The 18738-nt window shown below is 36.0% G+C and overlaps 1 pseudogene across 1 annotated transcript; it reads left to right on the top strand.

The window, feature by feature from the left end:
* Nucleotides 1-8543: 8543 nt before the first annotated feature.
* On the top strand, nucleotides 8544-16948 carry LOC143572295 (uncharacterized; annotated as a pseudogene). Its single transcript, XR_013142238.1, has 7 exons — nucleotides 8544-9007; nucleotides 9201-10296; nucleotides 10389-10679; nucleotides 10778-11520; nucleotides 12313-12768; nucleotides 12895-13880; nucleotides 16245-16948. The product of XR_013142238.1 is annotated as an uncharacterized LOC143572295 (transcript).
* Nucleotides 16949-18738: the final 1790 nt, after the last annotated feature.

Genomic DNA, 18738 nt, shown 5'->3' on the forward strand with positions numbered 1-18738 from the left:
CGTATATGCGTCATGGTTGAAATATTCAAATTAAGCATCTTTTCTCCAACTAGGGCCATAATGTTATTTGTTGGCTTCGTATTTTCTTATTATTTATGTCGCTTCGTGGTTTAAATTTATAATTTATTAAAATTATAAAGACTACAACTTAACGATCTTCATTATATGATATTATATGTGGTCTTTTTAATTATTTTTTAAAATTAAAGAGGTATTTGTTTTTTCAGAAAAGCTTTCCCGGCCTTTTTTGTTTACGCCATGCAGATCACGTGCAGATGTTTACGCCAACAGTGTGTTTGTTTTTCAAAAGACCTTTCATTATAAAAGGTTTACGCGTCCTCTTCTTGAAACAGACATGGATCACGTTCTTCTAAGATCTTCTAACATCTTCCAAGACCTAAGACTTAGAACATATAACTAGTGATACAGAAACACACAAGTACCCTACTGGGCCACTTGCAGGCATCGAATTAGTCAGCAAATTTTGTTTTATTGTTAATTTAGCTTCCATAACGAACCTAACAGGAACCGACCAAATGCAATGCCTCAATGCTCGGGACCGACAACGCCCGAGCGTTACCGACCGACACACTCCATTGGTCTACCTCAATTTTGTTTTCTTTAAGTTGCGGTACCGTAACGAACGTAACCAAATTATTATTTTTGTTATACTTCCAGTGTCGTAAAGATCATGACGGAAATCGACCAAATTCGCACAAACTCGCCACCCCAACGCCCAAGACCAACAACGTTGGGGTTTTCTGAATGCCCAAGTTTTACAGATGCACACCACCCCACTAGTCCATCTAAAATTTTGTATTTTGTTTTTTTATGTTTTTTATTTTGTTTTAGTTCTAGTATTGTAACAAACGTAAGCTTTTTTTTTATTTGATAACTAAACTTTTATTTGCATCGACTTGCTGCTGGAAGCCTGGAATGCCCGAGGACCGACTATGCTTGGGTTTTACTAACACCCGGGGTTTACTAACCATTTTGCTTAGTTTCGGTACCGTAACAAACATAACCAAAACCAACCGAATTCCCATCCACTTACCACCACAATACACGGGACCGACAACGCTTGGGATTCACGGGACCGACAACGCTAGGGATTTACTGACTGAATAAACGTCGTTTTCTTTATTTATTTTGTTATATGTTAATTTCACGATTTTGTTTTGCTTTAACGCTTGAATTATACCAATGTTGTTTATACGGTACCGTAACAAGCGTAAATTGAAACCATCCAAATTTGCGTCAACTCACCACTGCAATGCCTGAGACCTACAATGTTTGGGTTCTACCAGCGCCCCGATTTTAACGACCGAATGAATGTCGTTTTAAATATTTTTATTTACATGTTAGTCTTTTTATATGTTAATTTGACGATTTTATTTTTTTAGGTTTTAACACTTAGGTTTTACCAACATTGTTTATATCGTAACGAACATAGTGGATGTTGACCAAATCTGCTTCGAATCGTTGTCGTAAATCGCGGTTTTACCCGCCAAGATTTCCACGCTCGGGTTCTACCAACCGAATATTTTGGGTTTAATTATGGTATCAAGTTAATCCACATTACAACACAGCTGCAACGCGACTAGTACAAAAACATATCCGACCAGCCCCGCTCAAGTAGAAAAGTGTTATGTAGGTTCATATATGGGTTGTGTAGATAACATTTCGAATTGTGTATTCATAATTTTTATCTTATGTAGGTTCATATATATATTGTGTAAGTGGTATTTTAAATTATGTATGTGTAAATTTTAGCGTGTGTAGGTTCATATATATACTGGGTATGTGGTATCTCAAATTATATACGTGTATCGTGTTTAGAATCATTTTGTGTAATATGTAGATGGTTTTACGAATTCGGTATAAAGTTGAAAATATTTCTAGATATGGTTAAATTGAAATATGATGGCGAACGAATTAATCATAGATTAAAAAAACAATTTAAAACAGAACGTAGTTTGTTACTTGGTTATATTAGTTGATAAACTGGTATTCGAAATGCATCAATTATTTCATGGTAAATGGAACTAGTGAAAAAAGAAACAAAAATAAATCCATACTAACTAAAGGAGATATAGTTGTATAAATAAATTGTAACTTACAAATCATAAAGTCTAGATATTAATGCTTTAAACTTTTATTTAGGGATATATTAAAAAAATTAAATGATGAATTATTTTAATCTACCCATACTATCCTTTTATTTATTTATTTTATTTTTTCTCAAAATTTCATTAATTACAATAAATGCAATACATTTTCAACCATTGATTAATAATCTAATGGTTGAGATGACTTCTCGTTATAAGAATCACTTCTGAAATGACCTAATCCTATATATATATATATATATATATATATATATATATATATATATATATATATATATATAATTGCAAGATGACATGCAAATACGACACACAATTTCTTATTAGCTTATTTTTGTAGTTTATGACTCTGGATTGATGACTTACAAAAATAAGTGTTATAATTTTTAAAAATACAATCTTTTTTAATGACACACGCATTTGTGTGTCATAAATCACCGCATGTTATAGTGCATATGTCATCCAAAGGCCTTTTTTCTACTAGTGTTAACATGACAGGTTTGCACTCAATTGATTTTAAAAGGGGTAAAGAGAATAAAACTTTTCAAAAATCAAAGATTGTTGAAAGTTTTGAGAGTTCTAGTTCAAATTGTTCAATTCCAAAGTCCGTTCTTTCTTATTTTACTAAACCAAAACATATTTGGAAACGTAAAACTCAGCAAACTACTTTTTGAAAAATCAAATGTTTTCATTAATGATGGAAAAGATATGAGTTGGCAAGAGGTCACGTATGTTGATGCTCAACGGAACTCCAAGACATTCATGACTTGGGTTCCTATGTCCAACTGATCCTGCTATGCGTGCGGGAACAACCACATAATTAAATGTTTATTAATATTAAATGGGTTGTTCCAGTACAGGGCAAATATCCTTTTTTTTAAGATTTCAAAACCGTAAAATGAATTATTTGTTTCTTGGTGAAGAACGTTTTAATTTGCTCTTTTAAGTGTGGAGGAATAAACATGATATGAATTGCATACTAAAAGGTTTGTCCAGACATTCAACTCGCAAAGGTGCAAAATCTCAATGATGTCTTGAAGATAAAAGGTAACTGTATCACCTTGGTATGGAAGATTTATCAGTCAAAAACAAAATTTTTGTTTTAATTTGTACATAAATTTCTTTTGTTTTATTTATTTTCAATTTACGCACAAACTTAGGGGGAGAAATTAAATTTTGATTTAAAAAATGATTATATATTCTACTAAAGTTTGTTTTTTTTAGAAAAATGAAAGTGACTTGAATGTACATGAGAAATGACAGTACATCAGTTGGCTTGGCTGTCTGTCACATCAGTGTGTGTGCGTTTTATTTGTTTCCCATAAAATATCAAAATACAAAAATAATGTCGTTAATTAAAAAAAATTCAAAAAATATATGTGAGCATTTGTTAGTTTGTTGCATTTGTCTGGGAAATGATATGAATCTTCATGTTAACAGTAAGATCAACACATATAAGGTACTGTAGCTGAAACGTATAGACTCTGTAATCTGTAATCCAATCCAGACCCTTAAGAATGAAAAGTCGGTTTGACTACTGACTTGTCTGAAATTAATGAACATGTGCAGGTGGGACACATCTTAGGGTCTTATCAATATTTTTAAATATGCATGTGTAAGAACTGAAATGGAAGGTCAAGCTATACTCAAGCCTTGAATTAGTTAGATCACCAAGTAATCAGCTTTTATAGAAATGTGAATTGTTTATCATATGATTCTTGGATAGGTCTACCGTGTAAGTATGCTAGACGGCCTGTGGTACAAACTAAATTCTTATGCTTGTAGTTTATGTGGTTAACACTTCACGAAGTATGGTCTTATGGCCTTAAATCCAATATTGATGGGATTCTTCCTAGTCCAGACACCATTGGGACTTTCTGCGATTTATCATCTAGGTATTCACTTCTTTGGAGTGGATATTAAATGAGCTCAAAGAGCAAACCTGCAGTTTATCTGCCAGATAAGTCAATAAATTGATCACATCGTACTTCAAAGTACGCATACACTACTGACTTGATCAACCATGTTGTTAATCATACGTGGTCCCTTTGCTCACATCCTGATACCATTAAGAAACAGGCCATAAGGGACACGACATATGTAAGCCCTATAGATGAAATCGTGCATACTCATCCATGGGAATGGACTTTGGGGTGTTTCTTGATAACGGGGGTAAGTCTTGTAGTAGGGACCATTTACTAGTTAGCTACTTTAATATACCTTAATCATATCTAATGGCCTTCTGGTAGATTTGCATGCTTAGGTTTAGGTGGACAGCAATATCCTTAATCGTCTTAGCTGGGTCATCACCATTAAACTTTGTACATTGATTGTGCAATGATTTTTGAACTACTGATTTTGAGGTTTAAGTTAAGTTGGGGTGGTTCGATTCGGTAACTGTAATGAAACATGGTAATGTGGTTTCTAGACTTTTAAGTGTGGGTCCCATTTGCTCAAACGAACCCAAATTGTGTCCGGTCTTATCCCTCTAAGTAAGTATTATGGGCATGGATTTAAGTGGACAACAATACTGACAATGGACCAGATCTAGTAAATTATGTATGTGCGGAAAAATGCTCCTTGTTTGGACTTAGAATGATTTGATCCCAACTTCTTTGCAAAAGTTGTAAGTTGAGTGTATATTAAACTTAATGTGTGATCTAGTTTATTAAGCTGGTATGATCTCATTTCAAGTCTTTTCAAGAAAATCACTAAAAATCTGAAAAATAAAAAAAATACAAAAAAAGTATGTTTATTCATTTTGTTTAAATATTTTAAAAAATATTTTTTGATTGATCTTTCTATCAAAGTTGATTATTCTTTCAAGACTGATTCCTTGCAAAGGAAGCGTATGAAGTATCTTAGGTTCAAGATTTGATGATGCAACCAAAAGGGGGGGGGGGGATGGTAGAGTACTGGATACAGATGCTGCTGAAGTTGCTGATCATGTTCAAGTAAAGTTTCTAAGGGGGAGATTATTGGGTTATAAATTGGTGAGACTGATGCATATCAAATGAACAAAAACATGATCAAGGTGAAAGAAGCATGATGAGTTGAAATGGTGCACATGGCTAATATTGAAAATGTATTTGGTTATGTGAATGCCGAAATCTCCTAGAGATTTCGGCTTAGGCCTAGTAATATCGTTTATGGGCTTGGCCTTTGGGCCTTTGCACATAGTAACTATATAAAATTATATAATTCATTATTATGCTAGCACTCTTAATAGAAAAACGACAGCCACCATCAAACCTAGAGAGCAGGATATCTAGTTTAATGGTTTATAAATCTAACAATTATTATAAATGTAACTGTATGCATTGAAACCGTATCATCGTATTCTTATTATTCGATCATAAACATCTTCATCTCTACTATTCTTGAATCACCACGGTGTTTGGATTCCGCACGAACATCGTGTTCAGCATCTGTATCCAGTACTCTACAATGCTTAAAGATCCGATTTGGGACTTACAACAATTGTAACATTGTATGTTTCATTTATCTCGACCTCCATAACTTTCCCGATTTTAATTGTTAACTAGGTTTTGGTTTTCTTCATGAGTTTGATTTCTGCCCCGACCTCGACCAAAACCTTCTACCTCAGCCTCGCCCTCGACCTCTTCTTGGTTGTCAAAACCGCGGCCTCGAACACCTTGTGCCCATTGACTTTTACCTCTATCTTGTGTATCGGTTTTCTCATACAACAGTGTCCTTTCTTTCTCAACCAAAACTTCTTGTCCTTTTATTGGTTCTTCGAAGGCCTTTTCACCAGTCATCAAAGCCCAAACACCAACCATAAATGTTGTACACAAAATAAAGTTGTACACGTGGAGAGAAAGTAGAAACTTGCTTGACTTGTTTGTAGACAAAGCTTGAAGAATAGTACTAAAATTGAAAGGTTACCCTGTGAAAAGTGAATAGAAAGTTCAGCGGGACACGTAGCAAACCAAGCAGATTATTTTAGTCATTTACATTGAACAGTAGTATGAGTTGTTGGTCCAGTAAAATATCTTTAAATTGAATAGTAATTCTCCCTCACGAAGTAGATCTCCATTTTAATATATAGTTAATTAGTAATTATTAAATGATATGTGGCAAAGCGGTGGTGGATTAAAAACAGTTAAGTAGCAGGGGCAAACATAGCTTATAAGGAGGGGTAGACTTTTGCGACGAAGTGGAAATTTTTACATTTTATGTGTTACGCTACCATTGAAATATATATTACGCTGTACCTAAAAAATTTTGAAAAGTCCAAAACTTTACCTTTTAAAGTTTTAAAAGCCCAAGATGATTAAAAGTTTACTATTTAATTAAAACTTAAAAACCCAACTTAAATAATCGGCTGAAGGTAGGCATGAAACGAGTTACCGTGCGCCGGTACGAAACGCGTAACAAGGCACCCGTATGCGCTAAACAGGTGGTTGGGCGTGGAGAGGCGCATAATGCTAAACTAGGCCTGGGATGCGTGAAACGCATAACAAGGTGGTTGTATGAGCGAAGCGCATTACTGGGCGCCAGTACACTCGAAATGCATTACCAGGCCCGCGAAACTAGTAATTGGGCGCCAGTATGTGCGAAACAGGTAATCTAACGCCGGTACGTGCAGCGCGTAACCAGGCTGGGAAAGTGCAAAACGCGTTACCGAACCTCCTTAAGGGCGAAACGCGAAACCAGCTACTCATAAGTGCAAAACGGGTTAAAAAGATTTTCGTTAAAATACAATCAAAAAAATTTTACGCTACCCATAAAATTATATTTTAGATCCACCACTTTTAAGTAGTTACACATTATTTACTTCTTATTATTATGAGTTAATAGCCATTTTCGTCCCCGTGGTTTGCTACTTTCGCCACTTCAGTCTAAAGTTTGAAATTTTGTCAATTTAGTCCTTATAGTTTTAAACATTAGCCAATTACGTCCCCCCGTCTAACGGCATCCAACTATGCCGTTAGTTTTAGGGGTATTTTTGTCTTTCTCCTATTTATATTTAGTTAATGATCAGTTTCGTCCCTGTGGTTTGATACTTTTGCTACTTTAGTCCAAAGTTTGAAATTTGTCAATTTTATGTTTTATTTATTCAGTTTTTTTTTCTTTTTTTTTTGCTACTTTTGCTACTTTTGCTACTTCAGTCCATGATGGAATTCATTGGTAAAGTGGTCAGGGTAATTCCCTAAAACCGAACTATACTGAAAAAACTAAAATCGTTTCTTTGATTAATGCATAATAGTTAGGGTTTAAAGATTAACATATCGTAGCAAACATCTGGGTCGAAATCAACATCAGGAGGTCGAATATCCCGCATTTCCATGTTTGCTCAAGAAATCGATGCACTAAATCGCATGTGTGTTCTTCAAATTGTGGTATTGTTCTTGAATTCGTCGAATTCAACCCTAGAATTGTAGTCGATATGAAGAATTCAAGAACACCACAACGATTTGAAGAACACACATGCGATCTAGTGTATCGATTTCTTGAGCAAACATGGAAATGCGAGATATTCGACCTCCTGATGTGATTTCGACCAAGATGTTTGCTACAATATGTTAATCTCTAAACCTTAACTATTATGCATTAACCAAATAAACGATTTTAGTTTTATCGGTATAGTACGGTTTTAGGGAATTACCTTGACCACTTTACCAATGAATTCCACCAAGGAGGAGAGTTTAGAAAATGTCTAGAAACTAAATACGAGGGGGGTATGATTATTGTTATCGACAGAGTAAACGTAAACCTGTTTTGGTCGATGCTCGATAGTTTTGGGCTTGGATTATGGTCTTAAGGGCTATAGACAAAAAAAAAAAACTCAATAACTTAAACATAAAATTGAAAAATTTTCAAACTTTGGACTGAAGTAGCAAAAGTATCAAACCACAGGGACGAAACTGGTCATTAACTAAACATAAACAGGAGAAAGACAAAAATACCCCTTAAACTAATGACATAGTTGGATGCCGTTAGACTAGAGGACGTAATTGGCTAATGTTTAAAACTATATGGACTATATTGACAAAATTTCAAACTTTGGATTGAAGTGGCGAAAGTAGCAAACCACATGGACGAAAATGGACATTAACTCTATTATTATATAAATGTATTAAATTGCAACTTCTTCACAGCTTTGTGTTGTACTTTTCAGCTACTATATTGTAACTTTAGCTTTTTGGTTTATACTTTCTACATAGTTTGTGGCTACCTCTGCACTTGCTTCCAGGTGTCTTCAATTGCTTTATCTGCTCACACGTGTTCTTGCCCTTCCTTCCAGGTGTCTACAATTGCTTTATCTTACGCTTACCCCCTGACCAAGATAACAACAAATAACAGTCTTTCCTTTCTCCACCTAACGTTTTTTTATTTTATTTCCGATCAAAAAAATTCGCCGGCTTCATTTTCTTCCCTTAGATCCTTGAAGCGATGGCATCAGCTTCATCCTTCCAGAAGAGATTTAAGTATGATGTCTTTTTGAGTTTTCGGGGTGAAGACACCCGTAAGAGCTTTGTTGATCATCTCTATCACGCTCTTCATCAGAAAGGCATTATAACTTACAAAGATGATGAAAGTGTCCAGAAAGGGGAATGGATCAATAACGGAATCCTCAGATCCATTGAAGAGTCAAGATGTTACATCATTATATTCTCCAAGAACTATGCATCTTCGTCATGGTGCTTACAAGAGCTCGTAAAGATTATGGAGTGCATGAGGACAGGTAAGCAGACTGTTTACCCGGTCTTCTATGATGTGGCACCCTCCGAAGTCCGCCGGCAAACTGGGGCAGTTGGAGAAGCCTTTGCAAAGCATGTGCATAAAGAGGCCGTAGAGATGTGGAGAAGGGCTCTATATGAAGCAGCCAATCTGGCTGGGTGGTACACCGCAGATGGGTAATATTTTCATCTTGTATTCACTTATGTTTCTTTGTAACCTGTGTGGTTAGTAAAATTTGTCATGTTGTGTTTCATTATAATTTATCATTATGTTATTACTTCATATATCATTCAATGTCATAGATCTGAAATTAACAATTCATGTGATATTTTGAGTAATCTGATTGGATCTTCTTTAATTGGCATGCAGCCATGAAGCTATAGTCATTCAGAAAATTGTTGAAGTGCTCTCAAAAAACCTACGTTATAACAAGTTTAGTGTTGATGAGAACTTAGTAGGCATGGAGACACGGGTAAAAGATGTTGTCTCATCTTTAGAAATTGGTGATGATAATGTTCTCATGATAGGAATCAAGGGGATGGGGGGTGGGGGAAAGACGACATTGGCTAGAGCTGTTTTTGATCATATATCCCTTTGGTTTGAAGGTAAAAGCTTTGTTGAGAATATCAGAGATGTTTCAAGAGGCTTTGGTTTGAAAGAATTGCAAAAGAAGGTCCTTAATGATGTGTTAAATGATCAAAGCATAGTTGTGGCGGGTGTTTCTGATGGGAAATATAAGATGAAAATGATGATGCCTAGCATAAAGGTTCTTTTAGTTCTAGATGGCGTGGATGATATGGAGCAACTTAAGGCGTTAGCAGGTGAGCCTAATTGGTTTAAGCCTGGAAGTAGAATCATCATCACAACAAGAGATGAGCAACTGTTGGTAGCACACAGAGTGAAATTTATTCATAATGTCAATTTGTTATCACATGAGGAAGCAATTTGCCTCTTTAGTAGACATGCATTTGGAGGAGAGGTTCCAATTAAAGGGTATGAAAAGCTATCAAGAAAAGTTATAGATTATGCTGCTGGTCTTCCCTTAACAATCAAAGTTTTGGGTTCACATCTTTGTGGTAGAAGTGAGCGTGAATGGGTAGATGCCCTAGAAAGACTAAAAGCAATTCCGTTGAAGGAAACTTTGGAACAATTGGAACAAAGCTATGATGTTCTAGAGAATGATCAGAAAGAAATATTTCTAGATGTTGTTTGCATACTTAAAGGGGAAACAAAGAAGAAGGCAATTAGAACACTTGAAAGCTGTGGATATAATGCTCAAATTGGTTTAATAGTTCTTGAGCAGAAATCCTTAATAACTATTTATGATAATGATCGTTTAGGCTTTCATAACCATATAGAAGAAATGGGAATTAATATTGTTCGTCGTTTGCACCCTGATGAGCCTAGCAGACATAGCCGATTATGGATTAAAGAGGAAATTGAAGATATATTGGTTAATGGCTTGGTAAGGTTCAAGTTAACTTTAAGGTGAACAACTAACACATTTTTACTTTTTACGACAAAAGTTTAAGTCAAATTTTCATTTATAATTTACAGGGTACTAAAGCAACAAGATGTGTAAAACTAGAAGATTCAGATCTCCATCCAGATATAGTTATGGAAGGTCTTAGTAAGATGAGTGAGCTTAAATTACTTTATGTGGATGACAAATATCAAAAATGGAAAATTAATGAAGTTGGTCGATACTTACCAAATGCTTTACGATCTCTACATTGGCATGGATACCCTTTTTCGTGTTTACCAGAAACTTTCCAAGCAAATAAGCTTGTTAACCTTGAAATGCCTCATAGCAGTATATTTCAACTTTGGGAAGAGGGAAAAAGAAAGGTAAAATAAGCATTCAATGGTTGTTTGCATCATGCATTATAATGCTATATTTTTCACTACACTCATATATTAAACTTCCTTTTTCTTGCTTATAATAGGTTCTCAATAAGCTCAGATTCCTTGACCTCACTTTTTCAAGTTTGAGAACCTTGGACCTTGGACAGGCTCCACATCTTGAGAGATTAGATCTTAGAGGATGTAATGACTTCGTAGAACTCTACATTCCTATTGAATGTTCACAACTGAAATGCCTCTACCTCAGTGGTTCTAAGCTGAGTAATCTTAGCCTAGGGCTGACTCCACATCTTGAGAGGTTAGATCTTAAAGGATGTAATGACTTTGTAGAACTCGATGTGCCTGTTGAATGTCTAGAGCTAAAATACCTCGACCTAAGTGGTTCTAAGGTGACTAACCTTAACCTTCGAATGACTCCACGTCTTGAGACATTAGATCTTAGGGGATGTGGTGGCTTTGTTGATCTCCACATGCCTATTAAATGTCCATTCCTCAAAAACCTCGACCTCAGTGGTTCTAAGGTGAGCAACCTTAACCTTGGGATGATTTCAAATCTCGAGAGGTTAGATCTTAGAGGATGTAATTATTTTGTAGAACTTTACATGCCTGATAAATGTCTACAACTTAGTTATCTTGACCTCAGAGGTTCAAAGGTGAGTCACCTTAATCTTGGGTTGACTCCACATCTTGAGAGTTTAGATCTTAAAGGATGTAAAGACTTTGTAGAACTCCGCACGCCTATTGAATGTCTACTGCTTAAATACGTCGACCTCAGTGGTTCTATGCTGACTAGCCTTAACCTTGGAATGGCTCCACATCTCGAGACGTTAGATCTCAGAGGATGTAGTGGATTTGTAGAACTCCACATGCCTATTGAGTATCCACATCTCAAATACCTCGACCTCGGTTGTTCTAAGGTAAGTTACCTTAACCTTGCGTTAATTCCACATGTCGAGAGGCTAGATCTTAGAGGATGTTATGATTTTGTAGAACTAGACATGCCTGTTGAATGTCCAAAACTCACTTATCTAAACCTCAGTGGTTCTAAGGTGAGTAACTTTAGCCTCAAGCTGACTCCACATCTCGAGAGATTGGATCTTAGAGGATGTAATAACTTTGTAAAACTCCATATGCCTGTTGAATGTCCACAACTCAAATATCTCAACCTCGGTGGTTCTAAGGTAAGTAATCTTAGCCTTAGTCTAACTCCACATCTAGAAAGCTTAGATCTTAAAGGATGCAATGAGTTAATAGAATTCAAAATGCCTCTTAAATGCCGAGAACTCAAATACATCGCCCTCAGTGGTTCTAAGGTGGGCAGCCTAAACCTTGGGCTAACTCCGCATCTTGAGAGGTTAGATCTTAGAGGGTGTAATGACTTTGTAAAATTGGGTATGCCTGTTGAGTGTCCAAATCTCAGATACCTTGACCTCCGTGGTTCTAAAGTAACTATCCTTAACCTTGGGTTGACTCGGCATCTTGAGAGGTTAGATCTTAGAGGATGTAGTGACTTTGTGGAATTCAATATGCCTTTTGAGGGTCCAGAACTCAAATACCTTGACCTCGGTGGTTCTAAGTTGAGTAGTCTTAACCTTGGGCTGACTTCAAATCTTGAGAGGTTAGATCTTAAAGGGTGTAATGACTTTGTAAAATTGCGCATGCCTGTTGAGTGCCCAAATCTCCGATACCTTGACCTTCGTGGTTCTAAAGTGACTAGCCTTAACCTTGGGTTGACTCCACATCTTGAGAGGTTAGATCTTAGAGGGTGTAATGACTTTGTAGAAATTCACATTCCTATTGAATGTCCACAACTTAAATACCTCAACCTTGGTGGTTCTAAGTTGAGTAGCCTTAACCTTGGGTTAACTCCACATCTCGAGAGGTTAGATCTTAGAGGGTGTAATAACTTTGTAAAACTGCACATGCCTATTGAATGTCAAAAGCTCAAATACCTTGACCTAGGTGGTTCTAAGGTGAGTAACCTTAACCTTGGGTTGACTCCACATATCGAGAGGCTAGATCTTAGAGAATGTAGTGACTTTGGCGAACTTCACATGCATGTAGAATGCCCGAAACTTAGATACCTCAACTTCAATGGTTCCATGCTAAGACACCTTGACCTTGGGCTAATTCCACATTTAGAGGAGTTAAATCTTATAAGATGTTGTTACTTTGTGGAACTTAATATGCCTATAAAATGCCCGAAGCTCAAATCACTTTGCCTCCGTGGTTCTAAGGTGAAAAACCTTAACCTTGGGATAGCTCCACATCTCATGAGGTTAGATCTTAGAGGGTGCAATGACTTTGTAAATCTGCACATGCATGTTGAATGTCCAAAGCTCAAATATCTTGACCTAAGTGGTTCTAAGGTGAGTAACCTTAACCTTGGGTTGACTCCACATCTTGAGAGGTTAGATCTTATAGGGTGTTATGACTTTGTAAAACTGCACATGCCTGTTGAATGCGTAAATCTCAAATACCTTGATCTCAGTGGCTCTATGTTGAGTAGCATTAACCTTAAGATGGCTCCATGTCTCGAGGAGTTACATCTTGAAAAATGCAATAACTTCGTAGAACTTCACATGCCCGTTGAAAGTCCAAAGCTCAAATACCTCAACCTAAGTGGCTCTAAGTTAAGTAACCTTACCCTTGGGACGACTCCAGATCTCATGACATTAGATCTTAGCAGATGCAATGAATTTGTAGAACTCCACATGCCTGTTGAAAGTCCAAAGCTCAAGTACCTCAACCTAAGTGGTTCTAAGTTGAGTAACCTTAACCTTGGGTTAACTCCAGATCTCGAGGCATTGGATCTTAGCAGATGTAATGATTTTGTAGAACTTCGCATGCCTGTTCAACGCTCCAAGCTTAAATTTCTCAGCTTCAGTGGTTTTAACTTGAGTAAGTTTAACCTTGGGCTGGCTCCACATTTCAAGAGGTTAGAAAGTCTGGAGGAGCTAACTTTGTCAATTGAAGATATCGAGCATCTTCCTAATAACATTTGTATGTTGAAACATTTGAAATCTCTTCAACTTAGATCATGTTTTCTTCTTGAGCAATTACCCGGGGATCTTGACAGATTACAATGTTTAGAGAAGTTGTACCTATCAGATTGTATGTCTTTGCGAGTTATCCCAAATAACATCTGCAATATGAGTTGTTTGAAGTATTTGCATCTCCCCTATTGTAATCTAGTTACAATATTGCCTGAGGAACTCGGATGTCTAAAGAACTTGAAAGAATTAAATATAGTAGGTACAAGCATAACGTATCTTCCTCCGAGCATTTTCCAGTTGAAGGATCTATGTATTGTATGGTCTAGGGGACGGCTTCAGTGGCATGGTTTTACATCCTTAAAAAAAATCTCAAAATACACCGCCTCTTCCTACGTATATAGTTGTGAATAAGATAGGCACTCAAAAGGATGGTTTCAAGGAGCTGATTCACAAACAAGTATTTTAGCAGGTATTAATAAACTGTATTTTCAATTTGTGTTTTGAAGTTGTTGCAGAGTGTTATAACAATATTGATAGAAAGTAGGCATTTCATGTAGGCAATAAACTGTCCATAGTTGAGCATAAATCAAACAATGTAATTGATGGATGTTCTTTCAAGAAATTGATGTTGAAGCACAAGTGTCATTCTCTGTTCAAGCAATCATTCGAGTCAGTTGATTTCATCAAGTTTTGATCATTTCAATCAGTCAATGTAAGTGTTAAAAATACATGTTCATTCAACTCAGTTCTGGTTTATATTAGTTGTTTATTTAATGTGGTTTATTCCAACTTAGCTTGGTTAATATCTTATTAGGCAGGTTGGTAGAAGGGCTGTAGGTAGCAACTGGATACTGTAAGGACTTGGATTGTATTTTCTTAATTTTCAGTTGTGTATATATTTTCTGTGTGATTAGTGTTGGATTTTTATTGCTCATCTTGTATTTTCTCTATGTAAACTCTCACACTGGTTCAAATAATTTGATTGATTGTTGATGAGTTGAGATCAGTTATTGGCTGATCTTTACTCTTGTGACTCTGATTGTAGATCTAAATGATCTACAATTTGATTGTGTGGTTGTGTTTGTTTTTTGGGATTTACTTTCTAGCGCTTGTAGTTTTTCGCTTTAATCTTGAATAAAATCTGAATTTACGAGTTCTTTTTGTTAAAATTATGTTATATTTAAGAATAGTGTTATTACTGTAAATATTAAACTTATGTTATTAGGTTCAAATAGTATGTGAATATTTTCAGGCATTTACAATGGCAATTTTCCAAGGGCTTTTGTGAGAGATTTATTGAAGTTTGAAAAGAAGATTGTATGTATGTATGTTTTGTCTATTTATTCATAATATTTAATGCCTAATTGCTTCCAGCCTTCCAGGCAGGTTGGGGTTATCAACCAGCCGTGACCTGCTTTGGACGGGTTGTGCACGACGGAATGTGTATGTGTAGTGTCACATCAGGACAAGACCCGCAGACATGACCCGTCAACCCAAAAAACATCAGAACTATCAACTTTACATATGTGAAACAATATGTTATTGCCTGGCTAGATTAATATGTATAGGTTGATAACAATAAGGTTGATTCATATAATTAATTTTGGAATTTGGATAGATTAGATGGGCGATAAACGTATATTAAGGATTATAAAATGAAGTTAATTTTCATATAAAGATAATTCACAAGAGTATAGCTTGATCTTGTTCTAAGTAGTTGGGCAGTCTTCTCTTTATTAGTTTTGGAGGTAAGGAACAAGTAATAGAGTTTTGAGAAAATTAATAAGACACAATTAGAGGTGGGCGAATCGGGGTTTTTCACAAACCGGAACCAACTCTAGATATGGTCAACAAAAGTTAAGGACCAAATTAGGTAGGAACCAGGTTCAGGTATGGCCGGGCTTTTTACAGAGCGTTTTGGCCAGTTTTGCCAAGTTTTAATCGGGTTTTGGATGGGTTGGGTCCAGGTTTTGACAAATCCCGATTTTTAGGGTCTTATGAGATTCCAACCATTTTACGAGCTTTTAACTAGCGAGATTCGCCCATGGCCTTTAGGGGCTTATGAGATTAACCCCACTTTGGTTTTGGACATCCATCACAACCAAAAACACCATCCTCTAATATAACTTTACCAAACAATTCTTATGTGTAACATAATTAATCATATCACTATAAAATTAACAAATTTGCAATCAAAGTGTGATCCGGATTGAAATTCGCTACAGGTCGATATAAATCTCAACTTATGGTATTGATTACTGTAGAGGATCTCTTGTTCTTTCTCTTATAGAAGACAAAAAATTGCCAAAATCATAAGGTCAGATTGCAAAAAATCTGTCACACATGTTTGTTATTAAATTTATTAAATGAACAGAAATAATTAAAATATCAACGCCTCAGAGATTCGAACTACATGCTGATGATGAAACTACATGTTCATCGAGTGAAAATCTTAAGAAGCTTATTTCTTTTGGTCTATGTGCTTGCACAAACCTTGAGTCCTTTTCGGAAAGTATTTGTAGCTTGCAACGTTTAGGAAAGCTTACACTTGAAGGCCCTATTCCAGAGGCGCCCAAGGATCTAGGCCAGTTAGAAACTCTAGAAGAGCTAACTCTGTCGATGAAAGGTGTTAAGCATCTTCCAGAAAGCATTTGTATGTTGAAACATCTGAAATGTCTAAACCTTAATTCATGTTGGCTTCTTGAGCAGTTACCCAAGGATCTTGACAAGTTAGAGTCTTTAGAGGAGCTGTACTGAATGGATTGTATTACCTTGCAAGATATTCCAAACAACATCTGCAAGTTGAAATGTTTAAAACTGTTACATCTTCCCTCCTGTGTTCTAGTTGAGAAATTGCCAGAGGAACTTGGACGTTTAGAATGTTTGAAAGAGTTAAATATAGAAGGTGCGGGCATTAGCCGTCGTCCCCAAAGTATTTATCGATCAAAAGGTCTGCATATTATTGGGTCAAGGTGGCGGCTTGGGTCGTATGGTTTTACATCCTTGACAGAATTATCGAGATACACAGCCTCCTGCTTCGTATAGCTGTGAATAACATATGCACTCTAGATGTTTTTGATAGAAAAAGAAGTATTCAGAGTCCAGCATATATCAATGATGTTCGAGCGATTAATCAAGTTTTAGGCAATCAACATAATTCGGGTGATTCCATCAAGTGCCCTATTAATTGATAAAAATGTCAGCGATTGCAAGGTACGCTTTCTTAGAATTTATGAAGGTCTATTTAAGTACTCTATTATCAATTTTTGAATATTTAACCTTGTGATTTATAGAATGTAAGCGAGACTTTCTGTTAGTAATTTTACGTTGGTTTGAAATATTCAATTATTATTTTCAGCAAGAAAGGCAGGGAAATAAGAAAAGATGACATTGCAAAGTTCTATTTTGGCAAGAGAAAGTGAGGTATTTATACAAAAAAGTATCATCCAAAAATTCGGATGATGGGAGGAAAGGTTTTTTCAAGGACAAAAATCCTACTGCTCCTGAGTTGAGCTTGCTATTATAATCCTTAATTCATATGGTTTGCTGGTAGTTTTAGTATCTCTCGTTAATTATCGAGTCAGTACGTTTAACTTTGTTTGCTTTTTTTTGTTTAGTGTTTGGACCCATTTGGGCATAGTTTGTTTAGTCCCGTTAGGGCTGTTTAGTTAGTCCAAGTATTGGGCCTGTTTATTGTTTGTTTGGGCTGCAAGTCAACAAACAAAATATCTATCAGGTCCAAATATCTAGGGATGGCAGTTACAAACGGTTATGGATATCATAACCATCCTGGAAACATCGCGTCTTTTCATTCAATATATATAGGATGAACATTCAGGAAGTTTTGTAATCACAACATCAACACACGCTGTATTAAATCAATCAAGTTCTTGTTTTGTTCAATATCTTGTTCCGATATTGTTGTTATAATTGCTGATTGATTATGGTGGCCAAAAACTCGAAACAAGTTCAGAGGGCCGGGGAGATCGACGGGACCAACAGCTATCAATCAGGTACTTTGCAGATAGCGTTATGGATTTGGTTTACTTTGTTTGTTGTATCTGGCATTAAACAGGCTACATTTTTTCTCTCTCCAAATTAAAAAAATGTACTTGTGCAATTGGCCTTTTGGTCCAATGGCATGCGGTGATGGTTGAGCCATGGGATCTTTATGGTTCCATGTTCTTTAAGGTGATTTCATCAAGTGCCCTGTTATCCTATTCTCTAAATGGATGGAGTTTGGGTAATTTCAAGGAATGCTTTCTTAAAATGAAGGTTTCGCATTAACAGATGCTCAAATTCCACATGTAAGAAACTGTCAGAAATCATGCTTTGACTATTATTATCAAACTCGAACACAATACAATACACAACTAAAGATACAATCAACAATCGTTCTAGGGAAAGACGAATAAATAGAATTAGCAATCACCATCGTGATGATTGAATTCAATCGCTCAAGAAACGATCAACCCCTAGATCATAAACAGAAAAGAACCGAGATCTAAATTCAGGAGAATATCTCCAATCAATAACCCACTTGCGTAACACAACTTTTATGTTATTCATAACAAACGCATGGGCCTTGGGCCTTGACCTTTGTAAGCTTCCATCCAGCCCATCAAACTTTAGCGCATCTATCCATAATAAGCAAGTCCAAATCCAATTCCATGTGCAATCCCAACCATTACATTAGCTCTAAGTCCAATAACACGTGACAAAAAATAGAAATAACAAATATGTGTTTGATATTTGAATTGACACTATATATTTTTAACATAAACCTCTTAAAATTCTCTTCTTTATGTACTTTTGAATGTATCAGTCTTTGAATATATTCAAGCATGCCATCTTAGAATGTTTTTGTTTGAATCTATATTTTCTTTGAAAAGACAAGCACGTCTTTTGAGTTTTTTCTCGCCCCAAATTTTGCTTTAACTTCTTCCCAAAAACTCTCCAGGATTCCCTTCTCCGGGATCTACTGCCGCAAAACCTCCTCCTGGGAAGACGCCAGAAGCTGTTTCCGGATCCCCATAACTCAATTTGTG

Source organism: Bidens hawaiensis, unplaced genomic scaffold (genome assembly GCF_021521415.1).
Source record: "Bidens hawaiensis isolate Kalapana, Puna unplaced genomic scaffold, B.hawaiensis_p1.1 tig00025797_1, whole genome shotgun sequence".
Classification (NCBI taxonomy): Eukaryota; Viridiplantae; Streptophyta; class Magnoliopsida; order Asterales; family Asteraceae; genus Bidens; species Bidens hawaiensis.